The sequence below is a fragment of the Rana temporaria genome, chromosome 1 (assembly GCF_905171775.1).
Source record: "Rana temporaria chromosome 1, aRanTem1.1, whole genome shotgun sequence".
Classification (NCBI taxonomy): Eukaryota; Metazoa; Chordata; class Amphibia; order Anura; family Ranidae; genus Rana; species Rana temporaria.
In genome coordinates, this window is record NC_053489.1 from 271,377,889 (window position 1) to 271,394,373 (window position 16,485).

The window sequence follows — 16,485 nt, forward strand, 5'->3', positions numbered from 1 at the left end:
CAAGTGTTACTCGCCACCTGTTGCCTCACCTAACCCATACACTGCCCCACCCCTAATTCTGCCCCTAAACACGCCCTTGTAGATTATCTCTTGGAAGAACACTGTTAAATGTTTTATGCCGTATCAAGTTACACAATTAAATATTACCAACAACAACTTTAACAAAATGGGACAGGGCACTGAGGCAGACCAGAGGGACAGGGCACTGGGGCAGACCAGAGGGACAGGGCACTGGGGGAAGACCAGAGGGACATGGCATTGGGGGAAGACCAGAGGGATATGGCACTGGGGCAAGACCAGAGGGATATGGCACTGGGGCAAGACCAGAGGGATATGGCACTGGGGCAAGACCAGAGGGATATGGCACTGGGGCAAGACCAGAGGGATATGGCACTGGGGCAAGACCAGAGGGATATGGCACTGGGGCAAGACCAGAGGGATATGGCACTGGGGCAAACCAGAGGGATATGGCACTGGGGCAAACCAGAGGGATATGGCACTGGGGCAAACCAGAGGGATATGGCACTGGGGCAAACCAGAGGGATATGGACTTTTTTACCTCTGCAAATATTGCTCTCCCTCTTCTTATGTACAAGACTCCCTCCTCCTCCTCTGCCTTCTCTCTCTAGAACCAGGTATTTTCCCCCATTCTCTTGCTGTCTCCTCTGCAACCCCCATCTATTCTCCTCTCTCTCTCTCTCCTATTCTACCCACTCTCATAATCAGGAGCCCCTGTTCCCCCTTTCATTCAGTCGGGCAGTGAGGAGAGGAGCTGCAGCACAGCGGGAGGGAGTACAATCCAGCACCAAGATTCACACACCTGCATAGCCAATGACACCACAACACAGCGCACACTGACACCGTACAGCATACTGCCGCTCTCTTGTCAGGGCAACTCTTGGTGAGCGCTGTGCTGCACTGCCTACCTGGGACACCCAGAGTGGTGATAATCGCAGTCCTCCAGCTCACTTGTTCCTTCCTGCTCTCTGCTCTCCAGCTACATTGGTCAGGTTGGGAAGCCAGGCTCAGAGAGGTCATACTATCAGGTCCCATGGCTTAATGAGAATTGTAAGGAAAGCACCTGTGTACTGCTCTGCATGTCTGCGGCTCACCCAACTTCTTTTCCTGGGCACGCACCTTTCCTCTTCGGCCGCCAATCGCAGCGTGGCTCTAAGTGTAGGCACAGATTGGACTGTTGGTCATGCAGAACTGTTATCACTCGCCCCCAGCTTAAATCCACTCGCCAAATGCTAGCAGGCAAGTGGAAATTTTGAGGGCTGATGTAGAGTATAAGATTTCCTATCATCTGTGCCCAGTCTTGCCACAAAGAGTTAATCCAGCTCTGAGCAATCCTCTTTTCTTTTTTCAGTGAGATAAACGGACAAACAGGAGAAAACTTTTGTCCGTTCTTCCCCCTTGCTGTGAATGACAGGTTATTTACAGATCTCATGCACTAGACGAGCATTATTTTTTAATTCCCACCCCCACTCCTTTTCTGAAGTGATGTGGTTACTTTTCTGGATTTTGACTGGATGTTGGTGATCATAGGAGAATTTAGTGTAAGGCATGCACAGGAGAAAATGCATGTTAAGGGGAGTGTAGAGGTGGGCGGGGAGTCTACTGACATCACGACTCCACCCACCGAGCTCCAGACAACAGACCCACCCACAGAATCTGCAGTTTTTCAGGTCTCATAACATACAGAGGGGAGACATTTGACAGGTAAGGATACATGCAGGACGCATCTATATCCTTATAGATCAGCAGTAGCAGTAGTTTAGAAAGGATGAGAGTGGGTTTACATCCACTTTGATGGTACTCACCACCTCTTCTCATGCATTCGCTGATCTATAACAGAGATGATTGCAGGACAGGACACTACTACAATCTGGAGGAGAGGAAGGCTATTCCAGTGAGGTGGTTTCTGCTAGATGTAATCTGTACCACTGGATACTAAAATAATGTACTACACGCTACTAATATACAGTTTATAGGAACAAGTTTGGGTTCAGTCCTGAATTTAGTTGTCATTACTGGGCCAATGAGTGACAGCGCTGAACATTTACAAAGGTGTTGTGATGCTTGGGACATCACTGACCTAATATGGCCCCATGACCATATTAGATCAATGACATTGACCCTGATATGGCCATGTGCCCATATTAGGGCATTTATACCACAATTATCTTTGCCACTTTGGGACAGGGAATCTCTTGCTCGCAAGTGCATTGATCCAGCAATGACAGCAAACTTCTGTGTTTGGACCAAACCCAAGCTTATCGCTAGCTTCTATTGGTACCGCTGTCTTAAAATATACATCATAACTGCCTCATGTTCGGCGAATTAAATATATTCACTGTTTGTGTCCTTATGCAAGAATAAACAAAACTATGTTTGCAAATAGTATTTCTCTTATCGTCCATGGACGGACACAGCTCCTTAAATCTTGACAAGTGGGTTATGTTCCCTGTTTACAGGAGAGGACTAGGCAGAAACATGTTAAATAGTTAAATACATGTTACATTAACAGAGTTGAACAGCCCCGCCCAGGGGGCGGTCCCTCCAGACATAACCCTCCTCACTGCAGCTTGCAGCCTCAGTTTCGTTCTGCCTAGCAAAGGAGAAGGACGTATGGCTCCCTTTGGGCCCAGCGCCCTGAGGAGAAATTTTATTTTATTCTATCTTCTTTTATTTTATTTTCACTTTTTCTTGAAGAATCTTCTTTCAACGCAGAGTGAGCATTTTGCACCAGACAGTGGAGGAGCACCGACTCTCTCCTGAGGTTATTAGCCTAGCGGACCAGCTGGTCCAGGGCCTCATATAGGTCTGTGATGCTTCATTGAATGCTGCGCCCTTGTTATCCAGGGCGTCTGTTTCAGAATGGTTTTATGCACACGGTGGTGTAGTGCTTAACTCCATTACTTGGCAGCAAAAGAGTCATTGGTTAGAATCCGCACACTGACGCCAATCTTCCTGGAGCTTGCATTGTCGCTCCCTGTGTCTGCGTGGGTTTCCTCCGGGTACTCCGGTTTCCTCCAAAGACATGTGTGCATACACCTACATAATATACATACACACCATGTGTGTGTATTATTTAGGGGCAAACCTCCCAGGCCGTCAAAGGCCCAGCTGGGGGACTATTCTGTCCCTGGGTGCATAAGCCGATCACGCCTCACCCAAATCCTGCCAATGTATATAGCCTTCCCTCCCTGAACCTAGGCTCTAGGTGGGAGGGGCGGCTTGCAGGTTCACAATTCAGTGAAACCTCCCTGCTCTCCGACTAGTGGGTCTGCGAGGTGGTCTCTTCGGAGTACTAGATAGGGTTTCCTCCTATCCACAGAACAAAGTTCTGTCCTTGTGTCTTCCTCTCTCGGCCCGTCGGTCTGCCTTGGGCAGTGTGGGATTTGCTAAGCTGCGAGGTAATTTTACCTTTCCTGCAGGACGAGAGTTTTGGGGTTTTCTATGGGCCTCAGGCCCTAAATACCTTTGAACGTCGGGTAGTTCTGCATGGAATCCATTTGTTCGGTGGTAGCTGCGCTTCATCCGGGGGATGTCCTGACGTCCTCGGACATCAGGGATGCATACATTCATGTCCCGTTTTGCACATGTCACAGTGTTTTTTTCTGTGCTTCGTGATGAGAGAAGGGTCTCTGTCAGCCTGTGGCCCTCCCTTTTGATCTGGCGTCGGCACCATGGGTTTTCAGCTAGGAGCTCGCACTTATTTGAATTTTGTTGGGACAGCGAGGCTTTGCCTCATTGGCTACTTGGACGACTTTCTTCTGAGAGCAGCTTCTGTCTCCGACCTAGTGGATGGGTTATTCCCATTCAGACCCTCCGAAGATTCGGGTGGATGTTAAACGTTTAGGCCAGAAAGTGTAGCTCGGTGGCAGCAAGCCTGCCCTCCATGTGTGCGACCCAGGGTTCAAATCATGGGCATGCTAGGTTCCGACTTAGCGTTGGAGTATCTAGTGTTGATCCAGACTCCTCAGTGGCAAAGGTCCTTCTTCCCCCTGGAGAAATTGCAGACTCTTCAGTCTGCGGTGAAGGTATTGGCATCACGCAATCGGTCTTCTCTCCGGGCGCCTGCTGGTTCGGGGTCTGTGGGTAGCCTCCTTCAAGGTGGTACTGTATGCCCAGTTCCACACCCTGGTTTTCCAGGGGAACTACTGTCCAGGTGGTAAAAAATCTCTTGTCTCTGAAATCATTAGATTCCTGTGCGCCACCTAGTCAGAGTCTCTCTGAGTTGGTGACAGAGATTCCCGACTCTTCGGTCCGGGAAGTTGTTCCTTCCTTCCAGTGGTCGGTGTTTACGACGGATGCCAGCTCACGGGTTGTGAACCTGGAGGTTCACAAAACTGGGGGGTCCAGTCGGCCCTGAGTCGCTGGACTTGCGTGGACCTATGACCACACCTCCTTGAATGTGTCTGGTCTCGGTAGCTACCCAGGGTCAGGCCTGGCTAGTGCCTGGTGAGAGACCGCCTGGGAATACCAGGTGCTGTCTACTGTTCATTGTCCTACTATTTTAGGCGATCAGGCTATGCTTCTCCTTGTGGTCGACCGATCTGGTTTCAGCCAGACAACGCCACGGCCTTGGCTTCAGTCTACCATCAGGTATGCCGGCAGGCGGACTACTGGAGTCGCCAGATGCTGGACCAGGGTGATTGGTCTTTGTGCTTGGGTTGTTTCAGCTCCCTTGCAGGAGGTGAGCCTCACATGGCATGGATCTCCTGGCAGCTTGTCTTCGCCGCAAGGGTGTCAAAGTTAGTGGCCAGGTCTAGTGATCTTGTACAGACGCGTCAGTCGCGCTGGTGGCCCTGTGTTGTCTGTATCAGTGATTTTTTGCCATTCCTCCATGGTAGTTGCTTCCTCGGCCGCTCCACAGAGTGGATGCTGAGGAGATCCCGATGATTCTAATCGCTCCAGATTGACCTCGGTGTCCTTGGTACGCTGATATCAGGCGCCTGGTAGCGGAGGCACCCTGGCGATTGCCAGGACAGGAGGTTCCTGTCTCAAGGTCCCATACTTCCTCCTGTTGTACAGTCACTGACTTGCTCAACATGGTTATTGGAAGCCAGACTTTAGGTGACCAGGGTCTGTCTGACTCGGTCATCTCAACAGGGCACCGTAGTCTTCTTCCGGAGGATCTACCGTCGCACCTCTCTTGGTGCGAAGGGATGGAGTGACGTCCACGGGCGTACTCTCGGTGTCAAGGGTCCTGCTGTTTTTAAAGCTTGGATTGGATCTAAAAATTGCTTAAAGCACCGTTTGGGGGCAGATTTCAGCCTTGGCTGTGTTCGTTTAGTGGCCTTTTTGCGGCCCGTTCCCTGGTGGGTCCCCTTTTTTTGTGTGCAAGGGGTTTGTCATATACTTTCCCCTCTTGGCCCATCTCTTCCCCCATGAGTTTTGACTCTGGTGCTCTCGGTTCTTCAGGAACCTTCCTTTTGGAAACATCAGAGAGATTTTCTCTTGACACTATCTCAGAAGGTGGCCCCTTTAGTGGCCTTTACCTCTGTTAGAGGGGTTTCTGAGTTGGCGGTCTTGTCTTGCAAGCCGCCATGCTTGATCCCCCATAAGGGTTAGGTGATGGTGCGCCCGCGACCTTCCCTTCTTCCGAAGGAGGTTTCGGCCTTTCCTACTTTAGGCGTGGTACGCGCTTTGCGGGTATACCAGCCTACTACGGCTCCATTTCGGAGCTTCTGACTCTCTTTTGTGTCGGTGTCTGGTCCACAAAAGGGCCTGGCGGTCTCGTTGACCACCATTTCTCGGTGGATCAGGCAGGCCGTCATACAGGCCTATGCTTCTAAGGGGAGGGCCCCCCTTTCCGGTCACGGCACTTTCGACCAGGGCAATTGGTGCTTCCTGGGGGGTTTTTTTTCGACATCATGCGTCGGTCTCACAGGTGTGCGAGGCGGCGATTTGCTCGTCCGTTCACGCTTTTTCCAGAATTTACATGGTTGCTGTGAGTGCATCTTATGATGTTTTTTTCAGCCGCTAGTTTTTGCCGGCGGCGGTTTAAAGTTGCACCTCCTCCGTTGAGGAGCTCTGCTTGTTTTGGGGTGAAGTTAAAATTGTTTTTACTGATATATTTCCCACCCCTCGTTTTTTGACACTGCTTGGGGACGTCCCACTTGTCAAGATTTAAGGAGCTGTGTCCGTCCATGGACGATAAGAGAAAATAGGATTTTTTGTACTCACCGTAAAATCCTTTTCTCTGAAGTCCATGGACGGACACAGCTCCCACCCCTCCTTTTTAGGTTTGTACTGCTTGTTACGAACTGAGGCTGCAAGCTGCAGTGAGGAGGGTTATGTCTGGAGGGACCGCCCCCTGGGCGGGGCTGTTCAACTCTGTTAATGTAACATGTATTTAACTATTTAACATGTTTCTGCCTAGTCCTCTCCTGTAAACAGGGAACATAACCCACTTGTCAAGATTTAAGGAGCTGTGTCCGTCCATGGACTTCAGAGAAAAGGATTTTACGGTGAGTACAAAAAATCCTATTTTTCTGCATTCTATAGGCATGCCCTATTTTACATAATTCACACTTCCACTCGAGTCCTAGGTTTTGTTCCTACCTATGACGAGAAAATCCCCTCCTGCTTTTGTACATTTGCCTGCTGAGAAAGAAATAATCAGTCTAAAATTTTAATAGTAGGTTTATTTTTAACAGTGAGAGACTGCTTAACAACAAAATCCAGAAAAACGCATTTCAAAAAAGTTGTTATAAATTGATTTGCATTTTAATGAGTGAAATAAGTATTTGACCCTTTCACAAAACATGACTTGGTACCTTGTGGCAAAACCCTTGTTCTCAATCACAGAGGTCAGACGTTTCTTGTAGTTGGCCACCTAGTTTGCACACATCGCAGGAGGGATTTTGTCCCAATCCTCTCCAAGTCATTATGTTTTCGAGGCTGACGTTTGGTAACTCAAACCTTAAGTTACCGTTATATATTTTCTATGGGATTAAGGTCTGGAGACTGGCTAGGCCACTCCAGGACCTTAATGTGCTTCTTCTTGAAACACTCCTTTGTTGCCTTGGCCATGTGTTTTGGGTCATTGTAACGCTGGAAGACCCATCAACGACCCAATTTCAATGCCCTGGCTGAGGGAAGGAGGTTCTCACCCAAGATTTGAAGGTACATGGCCTTTTCATCGTCCTTTTAATGCAGTGAAGTTGTCCTGTCCCCTTAGCAGAAAAACATCCCCAAAGTATAATGTTTCCACCTTTATTTTTGACAGTGGGGATGATGTTCTTGGGGTCATAGGCAGCATTCCTCCTTATCCAAACACGGCAGGTTGAGTTGATGCCATAGAGCTTGGTTTTTGTCTCATCTGACGACAACACTTTTTCACCCAGTTCTCCACTGAATCATTCAGATGTTTATTAGCAAACTTCAGATGGGCCTGTAGATGTGCTTTCTTGAGCAGAAGGACCTTGCGGGCACTGCAGGATTTCAGTCCTTCAAGGCGTAGTGTGTTACCAATTGTTTTCTTGGTGGCTATGGTCCCAGCTGGCTAAGATCAAGTGTGGTTCCTGTCCTCGTCAGTCTTTTGGAAAAGAGCACTGATCCCCCCTTTGTCCTGGAGGGGGGGGGGGCATTGGTACTTCCTGAATGTAATTAGGCGGGAATGGTGGTGGGCGACATCGGAGTCTTTTCCTCCTTAGTTGAATCAGGCTTTTGACTTGTCCCCAGTTGTAGGTAAGGCTCTGTATGTGTTGTCACCTTCCTGGTGGGGATGAGGCTGCACTGGTCTTGCTGGGGGGCCAGGTTGGAAAGAAGCCTGTAGTGTATGTGACCCTAGAGTGGCAGTCCAGGGGTACCATAGTCTCACTGTGATGCAGGTCACTTTGAGTCATGGCACCAAGGTCACTGCACTATCACACTTTTTTCAGCACCTGCCTCTAGGGCCAAGCCTTTTGTCTAGGACAAGAGGAATATATTTTATTCCTGGCCGAAGGGCCGACCATAGTTTTACACAATGGCACTTTTCACTTCCTCTCTCCACTTCCTTCCCCACTTTACTTATTAATTTTTGTGTGTTTGTCGTGTCACTGTCTCCTTTTTTGTTGATGTACACTTTTTCACGTTTGGCTGGTAGGGTGTAGGTCCTCAGGCCTGCCCTGAACATCTTGGGAGGGGGTGGACAAGGCCTTCTGGCTTAGATCGCCCTCTCTCATGGGGTCTCCCTTCAGGGGAGCCCCACCAAGTACTTGGGTGGGTCTGTCTCGGCAGACGTTTCAAAGAATGGGGTCCGTTTAGTTTTCGCCCAGATGGAGAAGTGAAGTACCTCAGTCCCCGTCTGGAGCCTAATACCATGGGGGATGAGGGTCAAGGTCCTTCTCCTTTGGAGGACTATGTGTACACCCTGTGCACGTTTTTTGTGTCTCACATTTATGTGTGTAATTTTTTTTTTTTTTGCATCGGGTGAAGTTTTTTGGAGTGTGTTCACACATCATGGGCTTTATAAAAAAAAAAAAAACTGTGTTAGGAGGATTCGATTGTAAGCTCCATTAGGGTAGACATCTTAGTGCTATATAATGTATGAAAATAAGTATATACTCAAATGCATGGTTAACTCTGCAATTGGATACAGTCAGTGCTCAAGTAGAAAAAAGGATACAATCTTGCAGGGAAACTGTGGAATTTGTCATTCCAGATAAATGCCCTCATTTGTTGTATTACACGGTATCCATGGCTTTTCTGCTTTCTCCATAACAGGAATCTTTATAAACACAGTAGAACAAACAGTGCATTAGGATCACGTGACACTTTCATAAAACTTTTATTAAAACCAGTCAAAACTGCTACTCACAAGTCTTCTTTGCAAACTTGTTTTGTTATATACACCTGTAAAACATCTTTAGAATGTAAGCTTTGGCAAGCAGGACCCTCTTAACTGTCTTGTTTTGAACTGTATTGCAACTGCAAACAGTTGATGCTATATAAATCCTGTATAATGGTAATAACATCCTGGAAGAGAAAAATCCTTATAGCAATGTTTGAGTAGATCCGTTCCAAGTAAGGATTAGCTGAAAGTTCAGTCCGAACCTACAGTAGGTTCTGACTGAACTTTGGCTAAACACCCAGACTTTAGCCTGCTCGCCACTCTGTTCAGTAAGAGGCAAAAATCACACATAGGGTATTTTTATTGCTTCTATATGTGACTGTTCCCACTGTCAATGTTTCCTAAGGATGCAGCAACGTCCCTAGGAACCATTGACGTCACAGGGGATAGCAGTGGCATCACTGCCCGAATCTGGCCACTGGTTCAGCAAGTTTGCAAAGAATGTTTGTGAGTACTAGTGTTTGTTACTTTTAGTTTTATAAAGGTGCCACACAATGCTTGTGTACTTTTTTTTATTTGTTTTATATAACAGTTAATATTTTTCACATACAAATAAATTATGTTGCCAGCAGATTTGCCACTACTATCAGGGATTATTGGAACGCAAAGAACATTGGGGGTAATTTACGGAAAGGAAAATATACTTTGCACTACAAGTGCACTTAATATTGCACTGAAAGTCCACTTGGAAGTGCAGTCGCTGTAGATCCGAGGGGGACATACAAAGAAAATAAAAAAACAGCATTTTAGCTTGCACATGATTGGATAAGAAAATCAGCAGAGCTTCTCCTCATTTCAGATCTACCCCTCGGATCTACAGCGACTGCACTTTCAAGTGCACTTTGCACTTGTAGTGCAAAATGGATTTGCCTTTAGTAAATAACCCCCATTGTGTAGAGTATAGTATGCTATATCAACCAATTGGTCACAAGTTTTCATTGTTATGAATGATATAATCTAAATTGTGGTTCACCTAATTTTGACTACTATACAGGGAGTGCAGAATTATTAGGCAAGTTGTATTTTTGAGGATTCATTTTATTATTGAACAACAACCATGTTCTCAATGAACCCAAAAAACTCATTAATATCAAAGCTGAATATTTTTGGAAGTAGTTTTTAGTTTGTTTTTAGTTTTAGCTATTTTAGGGGGATATCTGTGTGTGCAGGTGACTATTACTGTGCATAATTATTAGGCAACTTAACAAAAATATATATATATACCCATTTCAATTATTTCCTTTTACCAGTGAAACCAATATAACATCTCAACATTCACAAATATACATTTCTGACATTCAAAAACAAAATAAAAACAAATCAGTGACCAATATAGCCACCTTTCTTTGCAAGGACACTCAAAAGCCTGACATCCATGGATTCTGTCAGTGTTTTGATCTGTTCACCATCAACATTGCGTGCAGCAGCAACCACAGCCTCCCAGACACTGTTCAGAGAGGTGTACTGTTTTCCCTCCTTGTAAATCTCACATTTGATGATGGACCACAGGTTCTCAATGGGGTTCAGATCAGGTGAACAAGGAGGCCATGTCATTAGTTTTTCTTCTTTTATACCCTTTCTTGCCAGCCACGCTGTGGAGTACTTGGACGCGTGTGATGGAGCATTGTCCTGCATGAAAATCATGTTTTTCTTGAAGGATGCAGACTTCTTCCTGTACCACTGCTTGAAGAAGGTGTCTTCCAGAAACTGGCAGTAGGACTGGGAGTTGAGCTTGACTCCATCCTCAACCCGAAAAGGCCCCACAAGCTCATCTTTGATGATACCAGCCCAAACCAGTACTCCACCTCCACCTTGCTGGCGTCTGAGTCGGACTGGAGCTCTCTGCCCTTTACCAATCCAGCCACGGGCCCATCCATCTGGCCCATCAAGACTCACTCTCATTTCATCAGTCCATAAAACCTTAGAAAAATCAGTCTTGAGATATTTCTTGGCCCAGTCTTGACGTTTCAGCTTGTGTGTCTTGTTCAGTGGTGGTCGTCTTTCAGCCTTTCTTACCTTGCCCATGTCTCTGAGTATTGCACACCTTGTGCTTTTGGGCACTCCAGTGATGTTGCAGCTCTGAAATATGGCCAAACTGGTGGCAAGTGGCATCTTGGCAGCTGCACGCTTGACTTTTCTCAGTTCATGGGCAGTTATTTTGCGCCTTGGTTTTTCCACACGCTTCTTGCGACCCTGTTGACTATTTTGAATGAAACGCTTGATTGTTCGATGATCACGCTTCAGAAGCTTTGCAATTTTAAGAGTGCTGCATCCCTCTGCAAGATATCTCACTATTTTTGACTTTTCTGAGCCTGTCAAGTCCTTCTTTTGACCCATTTTGCCAAAGGAAAGGAAGTTGCCTAATAATTATGCACACCTGATATAGGGTGTTGATGTCATTAGACCACACACCTTCTCATTACAGAGATGCACATCACCTAATATGCTTAATTGGTAGTAGGCTTTCGAGCCTATACAGCTTGGAGTAAGACAACATGCATAAAGAGGATGATGTGGTCAAAATACTCATTTGCCTAATAATTCTGCACTCCCTGTAGATTCTATACGATCTAGATATAACTCTAATAACCGATTGTTCCGCCTCGGATAAACATATAAAGGCAAAATGTGTAATCTGAGTTATAGGTGGAGATGGCTTGGTCTATACTGAGATCTTCTTGCCATGGATGCTGAAAAGTTCCTCCTCGTCTGTGAATTCAGGTTTACAGATCTTCTGAAATTTACAGAATGCCTGAAATATATAGAAGCCATTAGGCGGCCTATCTTTCCTGCATTTACCATAAACTGAAATATTGGTTAATGCAAAATTTGCCTGCAGTGGTTTATAGTACCGTCTACAATACTTGAAAAATGTGTGTTTTATTTTCCATCTATTACTGTATTTTAATAAAGGGCAATGTGCAGGGTAATATTTATGGTCTAACTGAAATATAAATTGTATGAGAACTAAAAAAGTAACCCAAGTCCAAAGCAATTTATCAGTTCTTACATGCGCCGTAATACTACTACTTATCTGTATTTTACATATGATAAGTTTGGCTTCTGAACAAGGTTGTTTAGGTCATACATTTTATGGCAAACATTCAGTTTAGAATGTATGCTAAATTGGTGCTGCTATTGCCTTTAAAGGGACTGTAAAGGTACAATTTTTTTCCCTAAATGGCTTCCTTTACCTTAGTGCAGTCCTCCTTCACTTACCTCATCCTTCCATTTTGCTTTTAAATGTCCTTATTTCTTCTGAGAAACCCTCGCTTCCTGTTCTTCTGTCTGTAACTCTCCACACAGTAATGCAAGGCTTTCTCCCTGGTGTGGAGTGTCGTGCTCGCCCCCTCCCTTGGACTACGGGAGAGTCAGGACGCTCTCTACGTTGCAGATAGAGAAAGGAGCTGTGTGTTAGTAAGCGTCCTGACTCTACTGTAGTCCAAGGGAGAGGGCGAGCACGACACTCCACACCAGGGAGAAAGCCTTGCATTACTGTGTGTAGTTACAGACAGAAGAACAGGAAGTGAGGATTTCTCAGAAGAAATAAGGACATTTAAAAGCAAAATGGAAGGATGAGGTAAGTGAAAGAGGACTGCACTAAGGTAAAGGAAGCAATTTAGGAAAGAAACTGTACCTTTACAACCCCTTAATAAGAATCCTTTACCTGCAGACATTCCTCTTTTCACTTCCTCATAGTTCGTTTTTGCTCAGAAGTTCCTCTATTTCTTCTCTGTTCTGTTCACTTTCTGCTTGTCTGATTGTTGCTGACCACCGTGAAGGGAGGCTTTACTGTGGTGGTGACGTGCTCGCCCCCTCCTGGGAACTACATCTGTGCGGCAGGACGCTCTCTACGTGTTAGAGACTTCAAGGAGGTGTGAATTACTGGGAAATGTAGTTCTTACATGAACGAGCGATGCAAACCAGGAAGTGAATGAGAGAACAGAAACTAGAACGCCGGAGGTGATATAGATGAAGGAATTTAATAGGTATTTACTCGTTTTTTAACAGAATCATTACACTATTTTGTCTGTCTACCTTGCAGACATTAATTTTAGGCATTTTTCCTTTACAACTCCTTTGAGTTACTCTTTGTTATCAGAAGCATGACTTTCCACCTTTTCCTGCGTCGATTTTAAAGCTTTACATTTAAGCCATACCTAGGGTTGCCACCTCATCCCTTTAAAAAGGAACACATCTGAATTACACAGATTCTGAGGCTAATTTAATGCAGATAAGGCACCAAGTGAGTTTAATTACCTCCTTAATCAGCCACAGAACCTGTGTAATTCAGATGTGTTCCTTTTTAAAGGGATGAGGTTTCAACCCTAGCCATACCTTAATTCTTGCACAATTGTAGAGGCTTCTCTTCTGTACTGAACGTGTTTACTCTGATTTCACTGCACACTGTAAGCATACCACAGTGTGCATTGGAAGCTGCAACAAGTCAGAGCATACCTCCTTTCCTGGCATGAGTGCTTCCAGCAGCATCTCAATCTTTTCTCCCCAGCTTCTTGGCCATTTAGCTAAGATTAGGTGTAGTATCTGTTCTTATCAGTGTTCAGTAGAGGTGTTATGTCGTCATTCTGATTTTCTGGTTGAGGTGTATAGTATTCCTGCTGGTATGATAGGGATCCTGAGAGTCTTCCCTATGGGAAAGAAAGCAAATTAAGCGTCCACTAGTTAAGATGGAGGTCGCAAGTGTTTCACTAGATTGGAGGATTCCGAATGACTCAATGCCTTCTGATTTGAACTGTGCTACCTTGTCTGGCTGAGTACTGGAAGGCTAAAAGCTTGCAGTAGTAAGCTCCCCCTGGATGTGGCATTCCAGGGGTGCCAGAGTAGCACTATGAGATTGGGACACCGCTGTGTGAAACTGGACTAGGCCAAGGCATTTAAGATTTTTGTCTCTGGACTATACCTCTCTGGACTATACCTCATGAGCTTTTGGCTGAGACTGGGGCAATTTTTTTTGTGTTCCAATGTTTTTATTAGAAAAGATGAAATGATATTAACAGACAAGAAGCGTATCTAGTCATTGTACAGTCATAATAGCAAATGAAATTTCAATATCAAGGGCCCTGACGTCTAAAACTTCTAGTTGGAATATCATGAAAACATTGGTAAAAAGAAAAACAAAAATAGAATACATAATCTAATAGAGATCACATAGACTAACAGCAAACAATTCTTTCCCTCAACTACGGGTCGATCGTTGACCGACAATGATCACACAACGCGTATAAGGCAGGAAAGAGGACGTCAACGCCCAGCAAACCCTGCATGGGCTGAATCCAGTCATGTTAATAACAACATACAAAAGCAATAAGGACAGAGAAGTCCAAGAAAGAAAGTAAGATATAAAGGAAAGAATTAGAGAGGAAAGAGAAAAAGAAGAGAAAAGTAAGAAGTGAAAAGGGAGGGGAACCACGGATCGGCATCTCCAAGCTATAGAACTAAAAATTATAACTAACTAAGTCCCACGCACACTGGTATCATTGGTGAGATAACCAATCCAAGGATCCCACACCTGATGAAAAAATTTCATTTTATCTTGTGTTAGGGCCGACAACCTCTCATTTAACATCAGCCAGGATAATTTGCCCTTAAGCTGTTCAAATGGGAGAGCGGCTGACCTCCAATTTCTGGCAATGGTGATCCTGGCCGAAATAAATATAAATGTCAGTAGTCGCCTGCCAGACTTAGGTGCCTCAACCCCCCCACTTCCCAACAGCGCCTGCTTCGCCGACTTGGGCAGGTTTATCCGGGTGAGGGAGTAAATAAAGTTATACACCCTGATCCAGAACCTCCTCACCTTGGGGCATGTCCACCAAATGTGATAAATAGTACCAAGTTGACCACATCCCCTAAAGCAATACGGAGTAGCTCCTGGCACAAAAGTTGCCAGTCTAGCTGGCACCATGTACCAACGGAGCAAAACCTTATAATTGGCTTCTATTATAGAGGTATTGATGAGGGATCGGGAAGCCATCTCTGCCATTTCACACCAGTCTTTTAGTTCAATGGTTTCCTGCAAATCGGTTTCCCACTGGACCATATAGCTCAACTTAGCCGCTACACACGACAATATAGAATATACCACAGATATGTGGCCTTTAATCTTGTCGTACTGTCTACATAATTGTTCCATGGGTGTAGAGGTAGATAAGTCGCCCTTACGGGCCAAAGTCCGTATGTAGTGGGTAAGCTGAGTGAACCTATAACCCTCTGTTAGAGGCATATGGTATTTGTCAATCATGACCCTCTCGGACAACATACCCTTATGATCGCACAGATCTGCTATCCGCATAAGACCTTTATTAGTCCACCAATTAAATGCTTGGGGGGTGAGACCCGGGGTGAAAGTTGTGTTCTGCAAAAAGGGCGCCAACGGGGTATGGGGTGACCTAAATTTGTAAGTTCTGGAAAGTCTATCCCAGATGTCTAAAGACAATGACAAAGTAGGGCATAGGATGGCCGGCCTCTCCTTAGTTGGGAGCCACATAAGGTGAGAAATTGGACTGGGGCGACATGAGTGAGATTCCATGGTCATCCAGATAGCCTGTTGCCTCTGGGAATGGAATCTCGATAATTGTGCCACCTGTGCGGCGTAAAAATATTTAAGCAAATCCGGTAGTCCAAGACCACCTTTCCGCCTAGGCGTATATAGAGTGCCCTTGTTCACCCTAGGTCTTTTGTCCCCCCAAATAAACTGTAAGATTCTACGTTGGAACTGCTTAAGGTCGTTACGGGGCAATGATATAGGTAAAGTGCGGTAAAAGTATAATAATCGAGGTAGAATGTTCATCTTTGTAGAGTGTAATCTGCCAAACCACGATGGGGGATGCAACTGCCACCTTGCCAAATCATCTGTCAATCGTTTAAAGAGGCCTGGGTAATTGCTTTTGTATAGCTGGCTAATGGAGGAAGTCAAATGTATGCCTAAATAAGAGAGAGCGTGTGGTTCCCATTTAAATTGAAAGCATTGTTCAAGTGTCCCCTGGATATTACTAGGTAATGATAAATTTAGAGCCCTAGATTTACTGTGGTTGATTTCTAGTCCTGATATTTCAGAAAATGGTTTTAGAATAGCTAATAAATTGGGGAGGGAGGTAATCGGTGAGGACAAGGTCAGCAGTAGATCATCCGCGAAAAGCAAACACTTATGTTCATAATCGCAACAGTTGATGCCCCGAATGTCGTCACTCGCACGTATTTTAATCGCTAACGGCTCGATCGCCAACGCGAATAACAGCGGCGATAGCGGACACCCCTGTCTCGTTCCTCGCCTGATCATCAGAGGTTGGGAAGAATATCCCTTAAGCATGAGTGAAGCACTCGGGGAATCATATAATGTACGAAGAAGATCTAAAAAGCGCCGTCCAAAACCAAAACGTTCTAAGACATTAAACAAATAGTCCCAGGAGATGGAATCGAATGCTTTGCGGATATCCAATGAAAGCAACATCCCTCTCCTGATACCCCCATTATCCCAATCAGATTGAAGCGCTGAAATAAGATTAATCAACCGTCGGGTTTGGTCAGAAGCCTGCCTATCAGGGATGAAACCTGCCTGGTCGGGGTGAATGTAGTCCTGAATCATCGTATTCAGTCTCTGGGCCAAAATTTTGGTGAGG

The 16,485-nt window shown here is 45.5% G+C and overlaps 1 protein-coding gene and 1 pseudogene across 1 annotated transcript in view; both read left to right on the forward strand.

The window, feature by feature from the left end:
- Nucleotides 1–16,485, forward strand: part of AGTPBP1 (ATP/GTP binding carboxypeptidase 1) — a 234,627-nt gene that overhangs the window by 16,219 nt on the left and 201,923 nt on the right. The window lies entirely within an intron of this gene.
- Nucleotides 13,355–13,533, forward strand: LOC120925235 (annotated as a pseudogene).